Raw genomic sequence first — 13,905 nt, 5'->3', positions numbered from 1 at the left:
TATCCCCCGATTCCACATCTTGTTCACAGTAAGTGTGTCATAAACATTTGCAGTAGTTTAGATCCAGGAATATACATATATATATGTATGGGATAACTCTGAATCTTTCTCTTTATATATATGTTTGTATCTTCTAAGTGCATTGAGCTTATTGAAAGAATAATAAAATTTGAGCAGTTATTTACGAAAAGGGAAACATTTAAATACATGTAGTTACTATTGCTTAAGCATTCTTTCTTCCTTCACAAAAGGTCATTGGTCTTCTCTTCAGGGAATATTCTCTTCTTATTGTCTCCTGAAATACAACGTAGCTTTACTTTTCTTCCTTATTACCTGGTCCCAAATATAATCTCCACATGTGCTCTATCTTTGTAGGTGAAATACTTCCTGCCTCAGTGAAATCTAGCTCCCAAATGAATTTCTGTTGGTTTGGAGAGCAACTTGAGGATTTTGCATTTGGCACCATTCAATTTCCTTGGCATCTCTCCATAGTCACCATTTAGAAAGCTCCTGGTCGGCAGGATTTCTCTCCATCATACACTCTGTGGAGATTAAAAAAGGATTGTATTACATTGGCTTGAAAATGTGATGGAAATGAAATTTGCTTTACGAAGAAAGGAAGCATTTGAAACTCAAATTGTTCCAATAGGACCCTTATACAGGGATAGTTCTTAGCGGAGTAAAATGGTGAAAGTTCCTTCTTATTTAGACTGCTGCTAAGTAAATATCACTATGTTTAAAATCACAAAGAAAGCAAGTTACAAAACAATATGATTATATTTATGTTCTAAAAAATATGGGTATATATACTTAGAAAGAAATCTTGAATTAAGATCTTCAGAATGGTCCTGAGCACTGAATAGCTTATGGTGCGTCTGAAGCAATATCCCATTATTTACTTTAGATTAAAACCATGTTAAAATTAAATAAGTATAAGGAAGCCCCCCAAAATTCTGATTTTTTTTTTTATGTCTATGCATTTGTAAACATGTCAAATTCTTTATAAAAATTTCTTTTTGTTCCTTTTTTCTGTGTTTTCAGTACAAACTTCCTCTGCCTGTTGGGTCATTCTGTTTCGTTTATGTGACGGTAAATGCACAGAAAAAGGTTCGGAAAGGAACATACCAAATCATTAACGGTGGTTACACCTGCGGAGAGCAGTGGGCGGGGGAATGGGGAGCATTGTGCTTTTCCATTTTACTCTATTTTTTCCCCTAATTATCTATAACCAAAATGTAGTCATTTATTTCATGCATAATTGTTAAAATCAAAGAAATAAATAAACACACTGGAAAGTAAAATTCTTCACCTTTTCTCCTTCTACCAAAGTTTAATATTAAAGTGCTTATATTTGATAAATGTTAATGTAATCTAGAGGGAAGCTCAAATCATCCTCCAAATTGAGTGTATTGATTTTTCTTCCTCTTTCATTCAATGACATAGTAGATAGCTGCCCACTATTAGTTTTTTTCCCCCAGATATTGCTGCTAGTCGTTATCACCACTAACATTCATTGAGCTCTTATAATATGCCAGGCACTGGTAGCGAGCTCGATGTGTATTAACAGAACAATCCTGTGAGGTGGAAGTCTTATTACTGTCATGTTACAGTTGAAGAAATAAAGGCTGGAAAGTTGACTATGTTGTGCAAGCGAGGTCACACAGCCAGCAAGTGATGGCCCTGGGACGTGCCTCTGGCAGACTGACTCCATATTCTGCACAGGAAAGAAGGGAGTGGAACTAGTCTGTGGTTCGAGATTTTTACTTTATTTCATAGTTGGCATATACATTTTTGTCTAATTGGGCACTGACTACAGGCAGCTGGGTCTGGTTGATGTGTTGGTTGAAAATTACTATTATTATGAGGATGATTATTATAGCATTTAGTAATTATGCGTGCTTTATACTTCAAAGAACGGTGCTTTATAATCATTTATTAGCTATGACTCACAACATCTCTATGATATAAAGATACACTTATCATGCATATGTTGCAGAAAGAGAAACTGAGGCAGAGTAAGATGAGCCACATCTTCATAAGAAAGAGTGAGGGTGGAATGCAACCTCTTAAATTCCTGACACTCCATAAACAGCGCATTCTGAACAACAGAAATTGTTCTTTAAACCTTTTAAAAGAAAGTGTCAGTTCCAATATTTTTCCTCAATATTTAATTACAAGTTAAATGTAAAATATGCTAAAAATTGATGATCATTTCCTTTTAGATTATCTATTTTGGAGCTTTTACTTCATTCATGTCAATGTGACATTTTTGTTCAAATTCAACCTTGCTATCTCTCATTTCTCCACACAAGCACAATTTGACTACAGATACTGGTTTTCAGTGTCAATATTATATTGCTTCAAACTGCTTCCATTGTCTTTAAAAGATGCCTTTTGTTCACCACATGCATGGGACTCTTCATAATAACTTGTAATAAAAACAAATTTTATGCAAGAATTATATTGGAATTAAATTAGATGTCTGGTACTTTGTATACTTCAAAACTCAAGATTAGAAACATGTCACTATGACTTGGGGTGGGAGAAGGAGAGAGAGATGAGAAGGACCACTTTGGGTTTATTACAGCACCCCATAAAAGGCTGGGAAGAAATACCTGCAGTCATCCATAAACCTGGTAGTTGCTTTTAGTTAAGAGGCAGTCACGATCATAGCACATGGGAAAGGCTCAATAAATATTAATTTAGTGGTTAATACCATGTCTGTGGAGACAGACTGCTTGGGTTCTAATCCTGGCTCCATTACTTGCTAGTTACCTGAACTAGCTGTGCTATGTTTCACAATCCAGAAGGGGGAAAAAAAAAAGGAGGATCACACTCCATAAAGTTAATTATTACGAAATGTAATTTATTCAAGTATTTGCTATTATTTGTCTTTTCTATTTCTAAGGCTATTGACAAATAACATTCACTAGAACTCCATTAAATGTTGGTGGTAATGATATTTATAATTTGATGTCTGCACTTGCCTGGATTGTTTAGAAATGGTACAACATGGTACCCCCACAATTTTCTATCCCAGAAAAACAGTGTAAAATGACCTCAAAATACATTGGAATAAATAATGATAAGCACATGTAAAACTTATAAGGCAGAATTTTATATTTGTTTCTCAAAAACGTCCTATGATCCCACATCCAGTGGCTCCAAACTCAGTGCCTACCATGAAGATTTCACATGTGAGTGAGTCCAACTCACCGTATTACCTGAATAAAGCTGCTGCTTCTGAGCTAAAGATACTGATGTGTTGTGAGATGGACGCCTAGTCTGCCAGTGTGGAAATTTTCAAGAGACCCCAGAAACTGGGATTGTTTTTTTTTAATGTGACATTTCTCAATTTAAATTTTTTTGGTTCAATCTATTTCTTGGTACGAAGAAATACGTTTCTCTGCCAATTATACTAGTACCTAGACACAAGTACATTGTGCTGTTATTCATATCAGCAAATGCTTTTTAAATATTTGTGCCAAAGCACAAATACAAGGTGAGGAAGACAACATATGACAGTCTTCACGAAACGCACAAGCCTGGTGGAGAGATAGGCGATAATGTCACAGAAGAGAGTGAAAACTGCCATAGCAGAGTGTAGAACCCAGGACTTGAGCCTGGTTGGTGGCTTAAGTATTTGATCAGGCCCATTGTAAAAACACTAAAAATAAAGAACCTCATTATTTGAAAGTTTGGCAAATTGTGGACACCCTAGTAGATGGTTCTTTTGTTTAACAAAACACCTTAATGGATTTAGGGTGGGAGCTATGCAAAGACTGGGCCACAGCCCTGCACAGTTCCAGGGGAACCATTCCTATTGGGGCCTGTGCAAGTGGCCCCCCCTTGAGCACCATTCAGGTTGTATTCTTTGTGAATGGTACCCCCTGGAATTGTGCAACCCGATTGATTCTGTCAATAAAAGTAGGCCTGGTGTCTGGCCTGAGAGGAGGATTGAGAGCTAAACCTTCTACATAATAAAGTAAGAGGAATTTTAAGTCTTCACCTAGTGGACAGAGGTTGGGAGGTGGAGGGGTGCCTGTAATCAGGAGAAGAAAAGGGTTTGGAGAAAACATCTCTAGGAGGAGGATGAGCCAACAACTTGGCAACAACCTGGAGCCTATGAACCTGGTGAGAAATTCCCCGTAATTTTGAAAAGAGACACATAAAATCCTCTGTCAATTTCTCTAACCTCTAGGAGACACTGACAAATGAAGTCAAACAACTTTTTCTTTGGCATCAAGTATAACCTATGAAACTCTTGTGAATGAATTAGGAGATAACCAGGAAAGATTCAATACTTAGGCACACCTAGCAACACTTGGCTAGTCATAAAATACTATAATAACTTGCTTTTTTACTGTTTTTCTTCAAAAAGCTTAAAGCGCTTACACTTTTACTTCCTCATGTGTTCTAACATTCCAGTGTGGGAGGGGCAGATTTATGATAACATTATTTATAGATGGAGAAATTGAAACAGAAATTAAATCACTTACTCAATGCTGCATAGTTGGGGTGGTGGAGCCCACACTGGAATTTGGTTCTCCAAGCTCCTGCCACGAAATGGAAAGATCATAAGTTTTGGAATTAGAGGGATCTTTGTTTGAACAATCCTGATTTCTGGCCCTTAAATTAAGAATGTGGCCTTAAGTCAATTACTTCATCTAAGTCTCAGTTTTTCTCTTCTGTAAAAATAAAACCATAAAACCTCATAGTAGTGAAGATTAATTTAGCAAATGCATGTTAAAGCCCTGGCACAGAGTAGTTCTCAAAGGAGATTAGTTCTACCTCCAATCTCGTATTATCTGGGTAAATTTCACTACAAATTTGAAGTAATAAAAAAAAGAATCCTACATTAATACTAATTTTTTTCTAGCCTCATCTTCCACTGAGAGCAAACCATGAATAAAAATGCTCCAATACATCATTTAATTCAACGGAAAAACTTTTGCTTCAGTAGGGTTATTCCTGTTGGGGGCAATTAGAAAAAAAGAGGAAAATGTGGAAGATAAAATGGTAGTGTGCAGCGGTTCTAAAACTTGAGAATGTAGCAGAATCACCTGGAAGGCCTACAAAAACACAGATTTCTGGGCCCCACCCCAGAGTTTCTGATTCACAAGGTCTGGAGTAGGGCCTAATAATTTGCATTTGTAACAAGTTCACAGATGATGTTGACGCTTCCAGTCCAGAGACTAGACCTCAGAGAAGCACTAGCCTGGTAAAGTATAATTCTGGGGGTGGAGCCCCGCAATCTGTGGTTTACTGAGACCTCCAGGTAATTCTGATGCACTCTCAGGTTTGAGAAACAGTGGCATAGTGGTGAAAAGCATCTGAGGAGACAGACCCACATTCAGTTGCTGGCTGCATCGTTTACCAGTTAGATGACCAGGCTCAATAACAAACATTTAGCACTTCTGCCTCTCTCGCGGAGCCTGATAATGTCTGAGATTCAGGATTCCTCTCACTTTCTCTCTAAACCCTTGGTGAAAAGAGAAGTTAAAGAGTTCTGCCAACTCAGGCCCTGTGTTTCACTCCTTCACACTCCAAGGTACCAGAGACTGCTTAACTTGGGGGTATTAGGGAAGTCTTTACAATCACTTCTGTGTTCACAAAAATTGACAAGATAGAGCCAATGGCAGAGGCACTGTTTGCATTCTTAAATTTGTAATAACGGGTTCTGAACATTTCCATTGCCCCTTCCTAAGTAGAAAAATTTTTAAATCTTCCTCACCCCCCCAGTTTTCAGGAATGCTTGTAAATTTGTTTGACAGAGTCTCCTGTATCTGGCCTGAGATACAGAATCTACCTCAGATGTTTGGTGCCTTCCTGATTTTGTGGCTGAGGAATCCCTTTCCCCCCTTCCTTTCCCTGCCTGGCAGCTGACTGTGAGGGTCCTGTACATGTCTTGGCTCACAGTCTTAAAAGTATCCAGGCTGGCCCCAGGACATGCTTTGGCTCACCTATCTTCATTCTTCCCACTGCAAAAACCTCTACTCTTCCTTTATTTTCTTAACTAACCTTTTCTATTGAGTAATGCTAATCCACAGTTTTTCAAATTACCCCCTGCTGGAGTGACTCCACTGGAAGAAAAATTGTTTCTAGTGATGATGAGGTATGAGAATTGTTGATTTTTACTCGGTCCTATGTTGGTACTAGTAGATACACTGACGTGTTTATCATGCATTTTCATTTTGAATTCCTACAACAATCCAGAGATTACTGGTATATATGTTTATATGTACACACACACACACACACACACACACACACACACCAAATTTATTACAAATGATGAAACTGAGGCTTAGAAAGGTAAAGCAACTTGCCAAGGGTGAGAAAGAAAAAGTAAGTAACAGATAACAGGCTCCAGGCAATAAGATTCCAGAGCCCCCAGTCTCGGCCTTCATTGAAATTCCAAGTGATGATGGACTATAGGAACATAATTTACTCCCTGTACTTAAAGAATTAAAAACTCTTGTTAGGGGTGGATGAGATTTATACACACACCCCGGTTAAAATCAAGGGCCAATGTTTGTGGTGTTGGGTTTGGTGTCTTTGACGGGGTTCCTCCTTTCCCAGATGTACACAATAGCACCCATCTCAAAGGGTTTGGGGATGATTAACTGAGTTAAGCACTTCAAGCACTTAATACGGTGCCTACCACGTAGGAAGCGTTCAGTAAATGTTAACTTTTATTTTTAAAGGGAGCAGATTGGAGTGCAGAGAACACTGAAGAGAGACGGGAAGCCGGATGTTGGGGCTGGACCCCCGGTCCCTTAATTCCCCGAGCTTCGGTTTCCCCGTCTGTAAAAGTAGGTGGTTGGAACCGAACCACCCGAAAGGCAGCGGTAGCCTGGGGAACCGAGGGGCGGGGAGGCAGAAAGGCTTATCCACCAGCCGGGGGGCGGCTTTGCGGGCGCCCCACGGGGGAGGCCCCGCCCCGCCCCGCCCCGCCCCGCCTGGGAGGTCCTAGCAGCCCCAGCCCGCGAGCAGTTCCGGTGCCAAAACCCTTCCCTCCCCCGCTCCCCCGGAAGTGCTTTTCCAAGGTTCGGGCTGGAGAGAGAGGCCTTGTAGGCACAGCCGCTGAAGCTCCATCGGCTCTGAGTAGGGGCTCCTGCCGGGATCGGAGCTCGGGGGGTCCGCGCCCACCGACCCGCGCCCTGACCCCTCCCAGCGCCCGGGCCGACGGTGAGTGGCCTGGGGAGCGGACTGGGACGGCTGCGGGCCGCATCGGAGCTGGCGCTCTCGGGCCCCCGCTACCCGCTCCGGGCTGCGGGCTGGGCTGTCGCGGTTCGGGGAGGCGGGTTGTCGACCGCCGCGGTCTTTGCCGAACCCGCGGGGCGGGAAGGAGCGGGCGGCGGCGCCGTGGGGTGGGCGGGGCGGAGCCGGGGAAGGGGTTCCCGGAGCTGTTGTTGCTGTTGGGACTCGAGAGTGGGGATGGGCTGGGCCGCGGTCTGTCCGATCCCCTCTTTTCTGCTCCCCCAAATCTTCGGGCTGCCTCCGGGATGTGGTTTTCTGTGTCCGACCTGTGGCCGGGAACCTGCACACGAGACTCAATCTTGGGCTCCAGTTCCCGACTTTCGCGTTCTCTGGGTCTGTCTTTAGGCTCAGTAATTAGCCCGGGTCCCTAGGGTGTCGTCTCCTCAGTCCCAGGGCCGGGCGATGAGTGCGTACATGCCGGGGATCTTTTGGAAAGCTTTTCATCCTGACGCGTTTAGGGGTTGCCCGGGATCGATTTGGGCTGCTCTCGGGACCGGTTCTGGATACGTAGCTGAGTGTGGCACCAGCGCGCCTCCCTGGTCTTTACTCACTGGGGAGCTTGCTCAAGCTCTTGGTGAAGTCACTTCTTAAAACAAACAACTTGCTTGAAGAAAATCAGTGGTGCAGATAAGTTTTCTTGCAGACGTAAGAAATGACGCTCTTCTCTAATCTGTATTCCTAATTCCTGTGGCCATCTGAAGTCGCAGTTCCTTGATGAGTTCAGTCTGCGGTTGCACGAATTGATTGCAGAGGGTTGGAGAATTATTATACCCCCTCTTCCCCGAAGTTTGTACACCTTCGTATTTGAAACTGTCATTTGCCTTAACTTTTCAAGAAAATTGTTCGAGGCAACTCCTGAGAGTTCCTTAATCTTGTTACAGCTGTTGCTGTGATGCAGAGGTTCACACAGGTGGGCGGAGGTGATTTGTTTTATTATTATTTTTTAACTTATAAAGTGTTTACCTCGGATAAATTGAGAGTTTCCAAGAGGAGAAAGTAATGTAGGCATTTTTAGTGATGAGATTTTAGGTAATAAGTTACTGCTGAAAGATTTCTAGGAAATAAGGGTTTTCCCTTATCATGAGGGAATTATCATAAGGGAATGCAGTTACTGCAGACTATGGCTATCAGCAGCTGACTATCGTTTTTGCAGTGTCAAGTGTACACAAGCCATCTTTGTGAAACCAGAGACATTTTCCTGCACTTCTCATCATGTGCTTATATTAGGACTGCTACTGTAGTTTTTTGGGTACTTACTTACCTCATTCTCCTCCCACCACTGCAAGGGGAGGTAATACCATGAATTAGAGAAAATAGACTGAAGTGACAAGTTCCGTGAGCTCTCCCATGCAAAAGAAAATGTATTTCAAGGTTGTTGATCTTCAACAGGCAAAAGGTCCCTGGAAAAGATTGTGGAGGGAAGATTACTTGCCTGAAATTTACATTTAGATAGAAACTGTAGATTCTTAGCCATTTGAAGTGGTTAATTGTTTAGAGCATATGGTTGGAATATTGGAATTGAGAGAATCTGGAAAAGGAATCAAGTGAGATAAGGTTATGGATCCATACTCATGGTAGTTAATGTGTTTTGAAGGGAAATATTTCAAGAATTGTAACAGCAGAGAAAGGTACTTGGGGAAAATCAGATACCCTTAGGCATTGTAAATTTTATTATATTCATGTCAGTTCAATGGATATTGAACAGTTGCATTCTAAATTATGTTATTCAAGTCAATTCAACAGATATTGAACATTTGCTATATTAGGCAACCTTGTAGGAGCAAATAAAGATACAACCCTAACAACTAAGATTCACATTTTGGCAATGATTTTCTACAGTGTGACAGAAGTCATGAAGAGGTGAATTGTATTGTTCAATCATTTTCAAAAATTTTTCTAGTTGGAGGTGGTGGTGTGTGCTGCATGAAAAGCACTGTTAGACTTTAGAGGATACAACGATTAAGTCTTTTGTCTTCAGGAATTTGAAATCTAGAAGGGATATAAGACATTTGCATAAAAATTTACAACATAAACAAATATATGTAAATACTTGCACACGAGTGGTTTGACCTAAAGTTTGGAGTTGTATGAAAGGAAAATGTGTTCATTTTTAGCTAGAGTAATAATGAAAAGTGGTGAAGTAGTAATACTTATGAAGTCAGCTCTAAAGCTATTATTTGTTGAGCACTTCGTGAGCACCATGCGCTCTGCTAGTCGTGTTTACATACATTTTCTAAGCTTCACAACAACATATAAGCATCTTTCTTAATAATGAGGACATTGGTGCTCAAATATGTTAAGTAACTTGCCGGGACTATATGACTAACAGGTAACTGAATCCGATTTTGAATCCAGATCTGCCTGGTGCCAAAGCCTGTGTGTTTCCACTATGTCATGCGACCTCCCAATAAACTGGGAACCTGAGTTCAACATTTCAGAGAGTAAGACATTTTCTAAGACAAAAATTTAGGGATTGGGAAGAGGAGAATGAAGAAGGCTTTTTGAATAAAAGGAATGGTGTGAACACAAGTGTGGAGGTGGCAAAGCTCATTGTGTACTCGAAAAAAAGTTAGTGGACCAGGTTACCTAGAAAATAGGGTTCACTTTGGGGAATAAGGTGAAGTTTGAAATTTAATTTGGGTCTAGAACATGTTTAAATCCTGTATTTAGGAGTTCAACCTTTGGCAGGTAGTGAGAAACTTAAAGTCTTAATAGTGTAGTGTGTAGAATGATTTATTGTAGAAAGCTAACTTTCAGTATAGAAAACAACACAAGTTAGAACTGAGTGGGGCCACTTATACATGAATTTTTTTCAATAGATACGTGCAGTACTGTATATGTATTTTCTTTATCATTTTAATAATATTGTTAATTGTAAGTTTACTTGATTGTAAGACTATAGCATATAATACATATAACATATACAATATGTTAATCGATTGTTCATTTTATCAGTAAGGCCTCAGGTCAGCAGTAGGCTATTACTTAAGTTTTGGGGAAGTCAAAAGTTGCACATGGATTTTTCGACTGTGTAGGGGGTCGGTGCCCTTAACCCCCACATTGCACAGGGGTCAACTGTAGTGTAAACACTGTGCAAGTGCAATGGCATTGGGATGATTTAGTAGGTGGGTGGGAAAGGTTTGGAGGAAGTGAAAGTTGAAGGCTACACTCACTTTAAGTGTGGGTGATGGCGATGGTGGTGCTTTTACTAGAAATATGGGCAAGGAGGTACATCATGAGATCAGTGTTGAATATGTTGAGTGCTTTTTTTATATACTTGCCAAACACTGGAAATGTCCAGAGGCTTTTGGAAATGTGGGTTTGTGGTTCATGAGAGATGGCAGTGCTAGGCATATATTAAACATGGGTGTAGACAATAATACAAATAGATAACACTAGTTGAATCTGTATAAACATGAAAGAATAAAGGGAGAGTTTAGAGGCAAAATAAAAAGAAAAACCTTCATTTTACTCATAGATGATATCTGTTTAAAAACAAGAAAAGACACTAAATAGATAATTTTATATAGTGGGTAAAAAATTGATAGTCTGTGTACTACTCCCCCACATTGCAGATTCAAATGGGGTAGACTCTGACCATTAAAAATCCAATTGGGAATAAAATTTTCTTGCCATTGCTAGCAAGAATACTATGCTGTCTATCATTGCCCTATTTCAGGGAGGATGAACTATTTCAGACTCATTGGGTCCAGACTGTCAGACTTTGGTTACTTAAGAGCTGTTTGGTTGTTTCATTTGGACATTTGCTGGCAAATGATATGTGAGGGTTTGGAAGCAAATCTCTGATACAGTATTCTATTTATTTATATGTATAAGTTTCAATTTTGGTTTCAACATCAAGAACCTCTAAATATTCAAAGGTAATTTTTGTGCCTCGTATTACTACTGGCTAGAGATAGTGCCTTTCATAGAAAATGGTATTTAATTACATATTTTTCTTCTAAGTACTTTTGATTAACATGCGTAGTTTTGTTTCTAATGTTTTGAGTACACTAGAGGGATAGAATAAGATACTTTTTAACCATTATATATATAATGACACATATATAAAAACGATATATTTTAATTTGGAAACTAAGAACTATAGATGTATAGAATTTCATGTGTTTTTCTGTTTAGATATTTAAGCAGGGGGAATCTGTATTAATGTTTAAAAGATTGTAATAGTTTGCAGGATGAGGCTTAGAGTTATAACTTTTGAGGGCAAGTTTATTAATTTTAGACTGAGTTTCCATGGAAGTGTTTATTTCCTTTCTGAAATTAATACATTCAATTTGTTTTTCAGGAATATGTTTTTCACACTATCATAGCACTTGGCATGTCTTAGGAGTCCTGCGTCAGTGTTGGAGGCAGGGGGTTTGTGTGTGCTTTGTCTGGGCTGCTTGGCTCAGTTGCAGGGAGCCCGGTATTAATGAGGCAAAGGTCAGGAGTTCCATTTAGCTCCAGTCTGAATGAGGGCCAGGGAGCACACCTCGCACTCCCGCCAGCTGTCTTGGAAATTCCTCAGTTGTCATTGGTCACAGAGGTGACTGGATTAGGGCGGATCTTTACAGCACTGGAAGAATATTAGAGGAAGCTTAGTCTAATGGTTAGGAACGCTGACTGGGGAGTTACACAGACCTGTGTCAAAATGCTTGGTCTGCGACCTTGGGAGAGGCCCTAAGCCCCTCCCAGCCTCTATTTCCTCATTATTGAGTAGGTTAATATTTGGTTTGGGCATGCCCCACGGTTGCTTTCTTTTTCCACGTGGGAGTTAGTTGCTTAGACCTGTGGTTTCCAAATGCTTTGCTATGGAGTGGTGTCAGTCTGTGACAAGTGGTGTCACTTGTCTGAAGTGAAATGAGAATGAGTTAGCTTTTCATAAAGCTCAATCTATTCAACTTAAAAGATAATATTAGAAAATTATCTTGTTACCATTTTTGGTGTAAAACATATTAGTTTTTTTTAAATGAAATAATGGTGATGGTAATTGATAGTTATTTTCTTTTTAAATGTCTTTGGCAAAATAAAAGGTGACAGCTATATGCTGGTCCTCAATTTTTTTTTTTTTTTTTTTTAAGATTATGGTTCTGTGAAATCTGATAATCTTGACTTAAATAGAACCAGGGGACTGAGGGAGAGTACTCATCCAACATTTTTATGCATATTCAAGTTAGGTTTGTGGTACATTCTACCCTTCTATTACCCTCCAGGGGCGGCACTGTGATTCTCACCACCACTGGATTTAATTTTGTCACATTTTATATTAATATTTACACTACATTTCAAGGAGCAGTTCAGATTGTTTTCAGTTGAGTTCGAACAAGTTGCTCCAAATTACTTGTTTGAGGCTGTTTCTCAACCGGATTCCCAGGAGGAAACTGACAAACTGGGGGGGCTGCCTGGGGGTGCCACTGTAAGTCATTGTTGATTAGCCAGCAAGATAAATAACTCGCCTTTGACATAGTGAAGTAGTAGAAATTGGCTTTCCTTTTCACCTCTTCTGCAGGAAAGATCCTGGAAGTTAGAGCGAGAAAAGCTGTTTTATTTAATATAGCAAGTAAACCTTGTACAAATACCAGTATTCAGAATGCTTTCTAGAGAAAGAATAGTTCAGCACTTTGCATAATGGGTTATGTAAGTGGAGCCACAGAAGTCCTCTTGGGGGACACAAACCAATTATTAGCATAAGCGTTTATTGAAATCACATTCAGTTGTCTAGATTGGAAGTTTATCAACTCCCTGGTTCACTTAGTGTGTGTATGTGTGTGTGGTGGGGGGTGGGGGGAATTAAGGTGCGCACCTCACCTAAGTGACTGTAAATTAAGGCTTAACATTTGTTTCCTTTGAGTGTTTTTGGTTAAGTAATTTAAAAAATTGGGAGTACTACAGAAATATATAGAAATGTATGTTAGAATGCCTAAAGCAAAATGTTCATGTTAGGTTGAAATAGCTTAGGCCCTCTGTCCTTTACTTTTAAAGAGGAGTGGAAACCTCCACTGCTTTAGGTATCAAGGATGTTATTGTTTTATAGTTTTGTTTGTATCATTGTTTCTGGTAAATAAAGAAAATCATAGAATTCATTTATTTTATAAAACAATGCTTAAATTTTTCCTACAAAACACTCCTAATGGCAGGAATGAATGGTATGCTCAGAAGTCTAGAGATACAGCCAGAAGTGTCCTGCTGTAGAAGCCAGTACTATGGCACCCGTCTTCTGAGAAAAGCAGGTCCACTGGCAAGAAGACTGGAGGCAAGGCTCGGATCTGTCTTCCCAGATCCTGGGTTCGGGGTAAGATTTGAGGGGTTTCAGCACTGGATCTTCCTGGACAACGGACCCTTCGCTTCTGAACGGGTTCCTCGTTCAGGTTCTGATGTCCCGGTCCATTGGTTCTGGGGGAGGGGGAGCAATTAAGGGTTCATGGGTATTACTCGTAAGTGTGTATCCAAGGTTTAAACTTTGGTTCTTGAATATCTTAATATCTAAAGCGCTTCCGGGTCTTGTTAGAAACAGGATAGGACCAGTTTGAGCTGGTCCTATAGTTACTTAAGTAGAACATTTCATGATGCCTACAGGGTTTTATTTTTAAAAATTCATATAAATTTTGCACTTTGCTATTTTACATGTATGTAAACAGTGTT

General features: G+C 40.1%; 1 protein-coding gene across 5 annotated transcripts in view; it reads left to right on the top strand.

Annotated features, from left to right (window-relative positions):
* The first annotated feature begins 7,053 nt into the window (after positions 1 to 7,053).
* FRS2 (fibroblast growth factor receptor substrate 2) overlaps positions 7,054 to 13,905 on the top strand; it is a 100,884-nt gene continuing 94,032 nt past the window's right edge. For 2 of the 5 annotated variants that reach the window (XM_019748980.2, XM_019748978.2), the window contains exon 1: positions 7,054 to 7,191. The gene's annotated coding sequence lies outside the window, so the exon portion shown is untranslated. The remainder of the gene's footprint in view (positions 7,192 to 13,905) is intronic. The other 3 variants (XM_074325432.1, XM_019748979.2, XM_074325431.1) reach the window with 2 other exon arrangements.

This window comes from Rhinolophus sinicus, linkage group LG02 (genome assembly GCF_036562045.2).
Source record: "Rhinolophus sinicus isolate RSC01 linkage group LG02, ASM3656204v1, whole genome shotgun sequence".
Classification (NCBI taxonomy): Eukaryota; Metazoa; Chordata; class Mammalia; order Chiroptera; family Rhinolophidae; genus Rhinolophus; species Rhinolophus sinicus.
Note: the sequence above shows the minus strand (reverse complement) of the source record. Positions and strands in the feature narration are given on the sequence as shown.